The 12,826-nt window shown below is 36.4% G+C and overlaps 1 long non-coding RNA gene across 1 annotated transcript; it reads right to left on the reverse strand.

The window, feature by feature from the left end:
• Nucleotides 1-1,746: 1,746 nt before the first annotated feature.
• Nucleotides 1,747-12,626, reverse strand: LOC141546736 (uncharacterized). Its single transcript, XR_012483405.1, has 2 exons — nt 12,500-12,626; nt 1,747-2,896 (listed from the first exon to the last, which is right to left on the reverse strand). It is a non-coding gene; the product is annotated as an uncharacterized LOC141546736 (long non-coding RNA).
• Nucleotides 12,627-12,826: the final 200 nt, after the last annotated feature.

Raw genomic sequence — 12,826 nt, forward strand, 5'->3', positions numbered from 1 at the left:
GAGTAATTAATGTAGTAGTAGTAGTAGTAGATTAATATAATTAATGTTTCTGGCTAATTCAATAATTTACCTGACTTTTCTGCAATTAATCAAATATTAATTCAACAAACATTCATTAAAAACTTATATTCCAACCAAATTGGGGGAAAGAGAATAAACATTTACATAGCCCCTACTATGTGCCAGGCTCTATGCTAAGTGCTTTACAATTATCTCACTTGAATGACCTAGGAGGAAAACACAGTGGAGTTGAAGTCAGAAGTCCTGCTCTAAGCCTTGACTATATATGCTCACCTTGGGATCTTGTCAAATTCATTTAATGTTTCTGTGCCTCAGTTTTACCAAACCACTTTTGGTAATTGCACTACAGTATTTCTGACTCCTCTAATTTGGAAATCCTCTGCTTCCTTGGAGTACTAGATTTTTCTAGATCTTATAAAATCTCAGCATTAAAAGGGACTTCAGAGACCTTCAATCCAACCTGTTGCTGAAAATACTCTCCCCTTCATTTCCCACATATGGCTCTCCAGTCTTTGCTTGAAGACCTGTATTCAAAGGACACCTACTCTATCATCTGGTCGCCGATTCCAACTTTGGATAGATCTAATTGCTAGGAAGTTTTGTCTTATATGAAACCCAAGTCCTTGGCAACTTCTACCCATAGCAACTCGTTTTAATCTTCAAGACCAAGTCCTTCTTCATATGAAATACTTGAAGGTGGTTCTTATGTTCCTTCTTGTCCCAACTAAGTTTCTTTTCTCCAGGAAAAGCATCTTCAATTTCTTAATTTGATTCTCATTAGGTAAAATATTGAGACCCTATTAACAGCCTCACCCTCCTCCTAGACAATCTCTTATCCTTTCAATGTCCTTCCTAAAACGTGGTGCCCAGAAAGAGCTAAATCAAATTGTGGTTCGAACAGAAAAAAAATAGACAGGGAGATTGTCATTTATCTCCCTCTGGACAGTATATCTTTCTTTAAAAACTGTGGTGGTCAACATGATTAATGCAGAAATATGTTTAAGGTGATTGTACATGTATAACATATGTCAGATTGCTTTCTCTCTTGGAGAGAGGGAGAAAATTTTGAAATTCAAAATATTACAAAAATGAATATTGAAAACTATCTTTAAGGGTAATTGGGAAAAATACCATTAAATACAAAAAAAAATAGTAGTATACCATCGGTTTGTTTGAGAAGGGAGATTGCAAGGCGATTGGGATTAAGTGACTTGATTAGGATCATACCTTTTCATACAGTGAGGGTTAAGTGTCTGAGGTCAAATTTCAACTCAAGCCATCCTCCTGACTTCAGGACTGGTGCTCTATATGCTATGACATCTAGCTGCCCCTAGCTTATTTGTTTTATTTTATTTTTATAGCAGCGAGTTTTCTTTGAAAAGGGGCTCTGTTGGGGGCAGCTAGTGGTGCAGTGGAGTGGCGAAGTGGATAGAGCACCAGCCCTGAACTCAGGAGGACCTGAGTTCAAATTTGGTCTCAGACACTTAACACTTCCTAGCTGTGTGACCCTGGGCAAGTCACTTAATCCCAATTGCCTCAGCAACAACAACAACAACAACAACAACAACAACAACAAAAAGAAACACTGCAAAGGGGCTCTGTTTTTAGGGTGTTCTCTCTTTAGCATAAAAAGGATCTCAACAGAGGAAGATCATCTCTGAGAGATTTTACCCCCTGGAGAGTATTAATGAATCTGAGGACCAAAAGTAAAGAGGAATCATTATATTTAGTTTTGCTGAAATTCACTTAAAATTAATTTAATATTAATATTTTTATATTTTTATACTTGAGTTAGATTTTTAAAGCTTTTTAGATTTTATCTAAATTTAAATATTATCTAAATCTAATTTTGACTATTACTGTCTCAAAAAAAAAAATAAAGCTTTATTGGTGCCTTTGTTTTTATATCCTATTTAGAGAATCAGAGAAATAAGCGAGTTGGAAATCCTCTGGACTCTGCCCTGGTCAAATAGCATCTTCTGGACGCTACAAATTAAGAAAGACATTAGCAACTTGGAGAATATCCAGAGAATGACAACCAGAATGCTACAGAAATGTGAGTACATGGGCTATAGTGATGCTCTGAAGGAATTAGTAATATGTAGCCTGAAGAAGAGAAGACGAGAGCTGTTTTCAGTTATTTGAGGGACTGTCAGGAGAAGAAGGGATCAGTCTTGCTCTGCTCACACCAGACCAAGAAGCAGTGGGTGAAAGTGGCCAAGAGCAGAATTTAGGCTTGATGTCAGGAAGCAACAATTGGCGATATCCAAAAGGGAAATGGACTCACTTGCGATATGGTAAGGTTCCTCCCCTTGGAGGTCTTCAAGAAGAGACTGGATGACTGGAGTATGTTGTAATGGGGATTCTTTGGGTGTACAGGGTGGACCACTAGCCACTGATTCCCATCCTGTGAAATAGTCTCTGCTCTCAAGGAACTCACATTTCATTGGGGAAACAACATATGCGTATTGGTTGGTTCAAAATGTATACACAGTAAATACTTTATGCAGTTTATTGCAAGATTCAGCCTTCTCTTCGGATTTAGTGAAAGTGAGACTCTCGGTCTTCTGCTGTTCTTGTGGCCCGTGGTAGCGGTAGTTTCCACCCTCTGTGGCTATTCCCCCTGCCATCTTTTGACTCCATGCATTGGTTTAAGTCATCTCTCATTGTTTGCTATGTATACAAAATTCTCACCTCCACATTATTTGTTGAAACTCATCTCTTTCTTCAAAAAACTCAGGTGATGGGGCAGCTAGGTGGTGCAGTGGATAGAGCACCAGCCCTGAAGTCAGGAGGACCTGGGTTCAAATGTGACCTTAGACTTAACACTTCCCAGCCGTGTGACCCTGGGCAAGTCACTTAACCCCAATTGCCTCTGCAGAAAAAAAGAAAAAGAAAGAAAGAAACTCAGGTGACAACTTCACCATAAAACCGTCTCAAATCAGAATTTCAGAGTTGAAAAAAGTCATCTTTCATGTAGGCTAACAAAGGTACCATTAGACATTTAATCTTTCCTTGAAGACCTCGACTAAAAGGAAACCCACTTTTTCCTAAAGCAGCCTTCAGTCAGCTCTCATTGTTGGGAATTCCTTACCTCACACCTAAATTGTCTTTTTTATAACTTCTACCAAGAGATCCTAGTTCTGTTTTGGGGGATTAAACAGAACAAGTTTAATACATAGAACAATCAAAGATAGAAGCTATCTTTTCCCAACCCCTTATTCTTTTCTGTCTGACTTCCTCTGTTAATTTATCATTTTCCTACTATTATTCATCTTATCTTCAAATCTATTTTTAAGTTCTTTCAAGGTAGAGCATCACTTTTTCATTTATTTTCCCAGCACCCAAAAAACTTAAAGCACAGTACACTCTGCACATTGGCTATTTTTAAAAGGAATATTTTTTCTCAATTACATGTAAAAACAATTTTTAACATTCTTCTTTTTTTAAACTTTGAGTTCCAAATTCTCTTCCTCCCTTTTTTCTCTTTCCCCTTCCTGAGATAAGAAATTTTATATGATTATACATATAAAATATATTCCCATATTAGTCATTAGATTAAAAAGGAAGGAATGAAAATAAGAAAGGAAGAAAAGAAGGAAGGAAGTAAAAGGAAAGAAAAGGAAGGAAGGAAGGAAGGAAAAGGAAGGAAGGAAGGAAGGAAGGAAGGAAGGAAGGAAGGAAGGAAGGAAGGAAGGAAGGAAGGAAGGAAGGAAGGAAGGAAGGAAGGAAGGAAGGAAGGAAGGAAGGAAGGAAGGAAGGAAGGAAGGAAGGAAGGAAAAGGAAGGAAGGAAAAGGAAGGAAGGAAAAGGAAGGAAAGACAAGAGGAAAGAAGAAGACATAAGAAAGGAGGAGAGTGAAGGAAAAGGGAGGGGAGAAAAAGGTGGGAGAGTGGAGGGGAGAAGAAAAAGGAAAGAAGAAAAGGGGAGAAGAAAGGAAAGGAAATAGGTTTTAGTCTGCACTTAGTTCTTTCTCTGGAGATAGATGGATTTTTCATCATGAGTCTTTTAGGATTGTCTTCAATCATTACATTGCTGAGAATAGCTAATATCATTCATAGTTGATCATAAAATATTGCTGTTACTGTGTATAATGTTCTCCTGGATCTGCTCATTTCACTCTGTATAAGTTCATGTAGGTCTTTCTGGTTTTTCTGAAATAATCCTTTTGTCATTTCATAAGGTACAAATAGTATTCCATTACAATCATATAGCATAAGTTGTTCAGCCATTCTCCAATTGATGGATGTGTCCTCAATTTCCACTTCTTAGCCAAAAAGAGCTGCTATAAATACTCTTGCAAAAATAGGTCCTTTTTTAAGAATTTTCTTTGTGATGTGGACCTGGTAATGGTATTGCTGGATCAAAGAGTATGCACAGCTTATAGCCCTTTGGGCCTAGTTCCAAATTGCTCTCCAGCATGGTTGGAACTTTAACAACTCTCCAAATATGCACATTAGGCTCTTAATAAATGTGTATATGTTAATTTAATGAAATGGAATGGAATTACTTTACATCCTCAGCTATGTCAGGTAGTATGCTCCAGGGTAGATACAGGAATAAATTAGACAGTCTTTTCTGCTGACAGAATTAAACAATGTAGTCAACCTGCTATAAACATTCACTCAGCCATATATTCATCCACCTCTCAAGCTTTTGTATGAAGCAATCTTATACTCATTGCTTCTTAATGATATCGATCGAGAATGATTTACTGACCTCTGTGTCCTCTCTAACAATTAAATATTTATTAGGAGGAGAATTTAATGTATTAGGTAACACATTCAACATTTATTGAGTACCTACTGTGTGCAAGGCATAAGATAAAAATATAGGATCTTGGGTTTACCTATGGATGTTAAATGCCATGAAGCCACATTTCTTACAAATAAAAAATTGACTAAATGACTTACCTGCAGTCACACAAATAATAATTAGCAAAACTAGAATTCATTATCAGATCCTCATTCTGCTATGCTGTGTGCTTCCTCTCTCAGAGAGAGAGAGAGAGAGAGAAAGAGAGAGAGAGAGAGAGAGAGAAGAGAAGAGAGACAGTGACAGAGACAGAGAGAGAAAGAGCAGATACTTGTAGACAGAAGGGAGGCTGGGAAAGATTTCCTAGAGGAAGTGGTACGAAAGTGGAATCTTAAAAAAAAAAAAAAAACTAAGGATTTTGACAGGGGGAGATGAGAAGTGCATTTCAGGCATGAGAAATATCTGTGTGATTTCATGAAATAGAAATGATGGAATTTCAAATTCAAGAGTCAGCTAATGGCCAAGTTTGACCAAAATTTAGAGTCCATGAAGCAGGATAATATGATATAAGGCTGGAAAAGCAGATTGTAAATACATTGAAAAGGGTCTGGAATATCAGGCAAAGAGTTTATAATTTATCTTAGACCACTATGGAGCCATTGAAGGTTTTTGATAAATAGGATCACATAGATATATCATTGTCTTAGGAAAATTATTTTGGCAGCTACGTGGGGCAGAATTATTAAACACACAACCTAAAATAGGTCAAAATATAATTGGGAAATATTTAACAAAATAAATAAAAATACAATAGAATATAAATAATGTCCGAGCCACTAGGTAATGTAGTAGATAGTGACACACCTGGAATTAGACAGACTCAACTTGCTGAGTTTAAATCTGGCCTCACATACTTCCTACTTATATGACCCTGGACAAGTCATTTAATCTTCTTTGCCTTAGTTTCCTCCTCTATAAAATGAGCTAGAGAAGGAAATAGCAAACCATTCCACTATGTTTGCCAAAAAAAATTCCAAATGGGGTCACAAAGAGTTTGACACAATCGAAAAATGACTGAACAACAACAGATAATGATATGAGACCCAAGGGGATCTTTACATATGGCTCCTATTTCTATCTGAATCTGACATCACTAGTGTAGAGAATGGATTGGATAGGGAAAAATCTGAAAATGAAGGTAGGGGTTTGTTACAACAGTCCATACGTGAAGCGATGAGGGTCTGAAATAAGGTGGGGGCTGTGTGAATGAAGAGGCAGCACATGGAAGAAATATTATGGAGGTAGAATCAGCAAGATTTGGCAATTGATTAGGTAGGGCAGTGAGGGAAAGGAAAGAGTCCATGATTATTCTGAGCTTGCTTAGCTAAGAGATTGACTTCAGATAAGTTGTTTTATTTCTTGATTCTTCAAATCCATGATTTTGTAAGCAGGGTTACTCCCTCTACTAATGCATATTATCTCCTATCTGGGCCTTTGCAAGGCTCTCTTAATGAGGTATTATGACTCAGAAACTGATCAATCTACAGCTAATTTAATAATGATCCTCCCTAGACTTAGCTTGGAGACTCCTTGAGTAATAGGTAAATAGTTCATTATCAATCCAATACCAAAAGTTCTCTCACCTTAGCATGATTTCCTTGGTTTTGCTTTGTTATGGGTGTCTTACAAGGATTTTCTTTTTCTCTTTTTTTTTTTTTTTTTTTTTTTTTCCTTCTTTGGGGTGGGATGAGATAAAAGGAAGAAAAAAATAGATTTCTTTTAATATTAAAAAAATTGATTTTTTAAAAAAGGAGATGAGAACCATATGGATAGAATAATACAAATATTATCAAACTTTACTCATACTTTACTAGTCATAGTTTTGTGAAACTTTTTTCTGCTTTTCAAAAAAAAAAAAAAACTAAAAGGGACGACTTTCTTGGAGAGGGTAGGAGAAAGGATGAGATTGTGAAATGTGATATAAAAGCAAAATTTATCAACAAAACTTTGCTTTTTAAAAAACCTCTACAATTTACCACAATGATGCTTTGGCAGAATGGAAGCAGCAACATCCTAACCAATGTTAACATTTTTTAAGCCTATTGTTATCTTTAATGTGTTTGTGGTTATAATGTGCAATTTCTCCCGACCACAGAGTTCTGTTAATCTTCATTCAATAATCTAGATGTAGTTCAAACAACAAGAAACTGGCCCAATATTGACTTCAGTCCTAGCACTTGAAATTGAAGAAAAGAAATAGTTTGCCAGTCTTTAGAATTAAAACCACATTTAAAGTTATTTTCTTTCCCAAACTATTGGACTATTTCATTGTCCAGCTTGATTGGTTTGCCAAGATGATACGGTGTGCTGCTTCCAGTCCTGGAAATAAATCACTATGATACTTGATGGTACGTCTCCTCCCATCTCCAGCTCTGTCTATATTGACAATAGCAATGTGACAATGTGACCCAACAGGATCTTGGAAGCTTTTTCTATGTCTTTGCCACCATTATTCAACTTAGATTACCTTCTGGTTTGGAAAAGGGAAGGAATAATTCCAAAAACTAGGTCAGCTTTCAAAATGTTCCATAATCTAATTCAAATGGTTACTGGTTATTGTCCTTTGTTCTCAAAGAATCACTATGGAAGACTTAAGTAATACTGCGTCAGATGCTCTGCCACCAGTTGAACACAAATATTCCCTTATGAACAGTTGGGGTAGACTCTCTAATTTTGTGCATCTCACATTTCTTCTGAAGTAATTCATTTCTGCTTTGCTCATAGAGCACAGCCCCTTTTCTGATGAGGGGACGCCATCAGTCCTGTGACGGTGTCTCCATGCCATACAATTGATTCTAAAGTTCTTAAGAGACCTTGAGAGTGTCCTCGTATCACTTTTTCTGACCACATTATGAGTGCTTGCCCTCTGCGAATTCTCCATAAGACAATCTTTTTGGCAAGCATACATTTGGCATTGGAACAATGTGGCCAGCCCAAGGGAGTTGTGCAGTAAAGTTGGCAGTTTAGTTCGAGAAGTCTTGTATCTTATCCTGCCAGGTGAGCTTCAGAATCTTCCTAAAGATGCAGAATTCTTAGCTCAGCAAGAAGGCAGGTGAAATTCAGTTTTATGATGATTATAACAATCCAAAGCATTTTTTATGATGCACTGAAGATTGTTTATGGACCAAAAATGTATGGTGCATCTCAACTATTCAGTGCTGATGGGACCAAGTTGATCAGTAATAAGAACATGATCCTAGAGAGATGGGCTGAATACTTCCACAGTGTTCTCGACAGACCACCATCAATCAATGCTGAAGCTATTGACCTTTTACCTCAAGTTGAAATCAATCACTCCCTAGCTGAAGTTCCACCTGAAGAAGTTTTGAAGCTATTCAGTGTGGCAAAGCACCTGGTACTGATTCTATTCCTGCTGAGTGGGTTTCCATGGCTCATACAAGCTGAATGACATTTTCCAGATTATATGGGAAGAGAAGGTTATGCCCCAGGAGTTTAGCTAGTAGTCCCTTTCTCCCTAACATCTCATCCTTCTCAGTTAATTATATGTACAAATTTTCTCCAGATAGCCAATGTACAAGAGTAAGCTAGCTTCAGAATTAGGAATACTTGGATTCAAATCTTCCTTCTGACATATGTTAGCTCTATGACCATGAGAATGATACTTCCCTCAATACCATAATAAACTTAAATACTTTAAGTTGCTAATGAGTAGCCAGTCTGTATCAGTAAAGTATTCAACACAAATAAAAGCAGAGATTGGGACCAAAACAAAACAAAAATGTTCTACCTCCTGATCAATTCTATTTCCTAGTCCCCAAACTCTTTCCCAGTAAAAGGGGGGGGAAATGGAGATTGGGAGATCTTACTGGATTTCAGACTTTCAGGCTTCCATTTTCTCTATTCCTTCTTTCCAGAAGGTTCAGGAAACTGGAAACCATTGCCACTCAGTTATGGGCCTTAAGCCCCTCTTCTGTTTAAAAGTGGAAGGAAAATGGTAGCCTTACTTTTAGAATGACTGCTTCAGTTCCAGCATAACCTTAGAGATACAAGTCAAGCAGGAGTAGAAGGATATTGGAGTGATGTATACCAAAGCACCCAAAATGAAAATTAGCTGCAAAGAGCTGTGGAACATAAAGCATTCTTTGGGTTTCTAAAGCTCTAGAAGCCCCAAGGTTTTGAGATGGGAGACACTCCAGTCTTTGGGACTGGCAACCTTCAGGCAGACACCAGTTTGTGTATCATTGAATGAATGACTCAGGGGAAGGAGATGATTGGAAAGAGCCCCTTTGTCTCCAAATCTATTAAATCTCTCAGGCAAAATATACTCACTGCCAAGTGAGCTGTCAGCACTGGATACCTGAGGAAGAATCCACACCAGGCAGAAACTGTGGAGTTCTTTGTTTCAACAACTCCATTAGTGCTGGGCTTGAAGTGAAAAGAGCTACAATGACAGATGGAAAACCGATGACCCCCGAGCCTTTGCTGGAGCTTGCAAACGTTACCCTCACTCTTCCCTTAGAACACAAGCCAAATGAGATAAGATGCCCCGTGAAGTACAGGGTGATCCAGTAACTACCAGCATGGAGGAGGGGCAGAGTAGAAGAAAGGAGCAAAATACTGATTATCATTTATATAGCACTTTCCATTTTATCTTCTGTCATCTCCATAACCAACCTGTGGGTAGATGTTAATAGTGTTCCCATTTCTTTTTTTTTTTTAATTGTTTTATGTTTTCTGGTTATACAAGTACATTACATTTTTTAAAATATATATTTCTTTATGAATCATGTTGGAAGAGAAAAATGAGAAAAAAAGGGAAAAGCCATAGGAGAGAAAAAAAAACAGAAGAAAAAAGCAGAAAAAGTGAAAGTTGCATGTGTTGATTTACATTCATGCTCCATAATTCTCTCTTTGGATGCAGATGGCAGTTTCTATCCAAAGTTTACTGGAATTACCTTCAATCACTGAACCACTGAGAACAAGTCTTTCATAGTTGATCATCTCACAGTCTTACTGTTAATATGTCCATTCTTGGAAATAATTGTTTTGCTCCCCATCACGTCTTGTAAATCTTTCCAGGTTTTTCTAAAATCAGTTTATTCGTCATTTTTTAATAGAACAATAATATTCTATTACCTTCTTATACCACATCTTGTTCAGCCATTTCCCAATTGATGGGCATCTACTCACTTTCCAATTCTTTGCCATCACAAAACATTTTTGCTTAGTGTTCTCATTTCACAGATGAGGAATCAGAGCTGAATTGACTTCACAAGGTTACACAACTAGTAAGGACATATATGAGGTTCTGTCTTCCTGACTCCAAGTTGAGAAATCTTTCCACTCTCCACTCCCCTCCAGCTCCCAATTAATTGCTTGCTTCATTTAATGCTACATTTTACAGAAAATGATTACCAAGATCAGTCTAACACATTTATGCCTCCAAACAGATAGATCTTAGTTCTTAGGACTTTTTGACTCAAAGCTGTCTAGGTGATGAGATGAACAGTGTCATTCTCATTTGCTAATTGAAATTATTCGTTCATTTGTTATTTCTAGATTTATTGAATTAATTATATTATATTACAGATAATATAATTATATATAATGTAATACATATATAATTATAATACATAATAATTGTGGATGTATGTATATGTTATTGAGTACTATAATAGATACTAGACTAGAAGTGAAACATATCATTTAAGAAAGGTAAAGTCCAGAAAGATTGATTGTATATCCAGGGTTATACAAATAGTAAATGACAAAACTAACATCCAAGTTTATAGCTATTTAGATTAGGCCAACATATAAACTATACAAAGGCCAAACTATCTTTGTAACCTTTCACGATGAATCTTCCCTGCTCTGCCTTCCATTGCGTGAGACCTTTGTATGTCATGTTTTCTATTTAATTAAATATATCCTGTATCATTTTTGGTATTTTGATAGCCTGGGTGCTTGCATAGAAGCTGAGAATTCTTTTCCCTGTCACCCAAAGAGACCTTTTGTGGGTGGTTCTGTAGGACATGAGTGTAAAATAACAGAAGGTCTTTTGTTTTGTGAACATCTAGAAACAAAACAAATTCTAACGTTCCCAGGGGAAAGCCCCAAATTCTGACGTTCTCAGGGGAAAACCCAAGTAGAGCCAAGTGCCAAAAAACATGATTGTTGAAAAGATCCCAAGAATAAACTCAATATGCAGAAACCCAAATTTAGTCCATTGGTTATATCAACATGCTATTAATAACACCTGGCTACATTAACATTCCCTCCAAAAAAATCACAATTCTCTTATTTCTCAGTGTTTATGAGTTTATTAGTTGGAATTCCTAGGACACTAAAGCCTTAAAGTTAGAAAGGTAAATAGGAAATATTCAATAGTTCTGTAGTCAAGTATTATTTGGTTCCTCTGAATATTCTTTTCCCTACCATGTGTCATTAAGAAAACCTTATTCTTTATAATGTTGTGAGTTTTTTCCCCCTTTTGATCTATTTCTTCTTTCACAACTGTGACTGATACGGGAATATATTTACATGATAGCACATATATAAACTAGATCAAACTGCCTATCATCTTTGGTAGAGGGGAGGGGAGAGAGGGAGAAAGAGAGAAAAAAATTGGAACTCAAAGTCTTGTAAAAATGTTCTTGGCATGTAATTGAGGAAAAATGCTATTTAACGAAAAAATATTTTTTAAAAGTGACTTCTTGAGCATTCTCTCTCTATCTCTTTTTCAACTTATTTTTTTCTTGAAGGTTATCATCATTAGGGTGGGAGATCTAGGGTTTTTTTTTTCCACAACTTGACTTTTATGAAAATGTTTTGCCCGACTTCACAGGTGGTCTCTTAATTGTCAGTGGGGATAAGGAAGAGAATCTAGAGCTCAAAAAATTTAAAAATAAATGTAAAAAATTGTTTCAATGTACCTGGGGTAAAATATTAAATTATTATAAATTATTAAATTATTAAAATTAAAATTAAAATATTAAAACTTTTATAAGAGAGAAATAAAGCCTGTATTTGGAATACTTGCTCTAATTATTCTCCCTGAAAAGATTGAGGGAAAATTTTAGTCCATTGGTTATATCAACATACTTGATTTTGGCTACATTAGTTTTAGTTGTGCAAAAACTTTTACATTCAATATAATCAGATTTATCCATTTTATATTCTGTTTGGTCTAAACTCTTCTCTTATCCATAGATTTGACAGGGAAAACTATTTTGTGATCTCCTATCTTTTATTATCTAAATCATGTAGAATTTTGACCTTATCTTGGTATATAGGGTGAAACATTGCTCTACATCTAGTTTCTCCCAAATTGCTTTTCAGTTTTCACAGAAGTTTTTTGTTAAGTAGTGAGTCCTTATTCCCAAAACTTGGATCTTTGCCTTTATTAAACACTAGATTACTATGGTTTAAAAAAAGTGACTTCTTGGAGAAGGGGTTCACCAGGGGAAAATACTGTTTACAAGTGCTTTCTTCTACCCAGAGGATGCTTATAAGCTTAATCTAGGTTCACACTTCACATTCAATAGGTATAGTCTTAAAGGGGGTGGGCACAAGTTTATTAATGCTCAGAACCTTGATTTAAATGAGATATAAGGGAAGAGGAAACTCAAATCATAAAAGCAATACACAATTAACAAAGACAGTGGCTGCCATGATAATAAAGATACAAACAACATATAACATACATCATCACCCCTCCGAGGAAGCGCCAACATCTGAATTCCTTGTCTGGAAGGATGCATGGTCCCAGCTATTCAGAGTCTTGATTGGAAAGCTAGGCAAGCTGTATAGAACTTACTAGATGAATCCTCAAAGTCCCTTTCTACTAAAGGGTTTTTATAGGCTGAGAACAAAGAAGGCACTATGCTAAGTATTCTCATTTGACACGTGACTCTTGAGACAGAGTAGCCCCCTCAGGTACAGGATGTACCATCACAAGAGGCCCACCAAGGAGAATATTTGTTTATTGCTTTAGGAGGATTATGTTTACTCCAGGAACTGGCCAGGTTTTT

The sequence above is a fragment of the Sminthopsis crassicaudata genome, chromosome 6, assembly GCF_048593235.1.
Source record: "Sminthopsis crassicaudata isolate SCR6 chromosome 6, ASM4859323v1, whole genome shotgun sequence".
In the NCBI taxonomy this organism is placed as follows: Eukaryota; Metazoa; Chordata; class Mammalia; order Dasyuromorphia; family Dasyuridae; genus Sminthopsis; species Sminthopsis crassicaudata.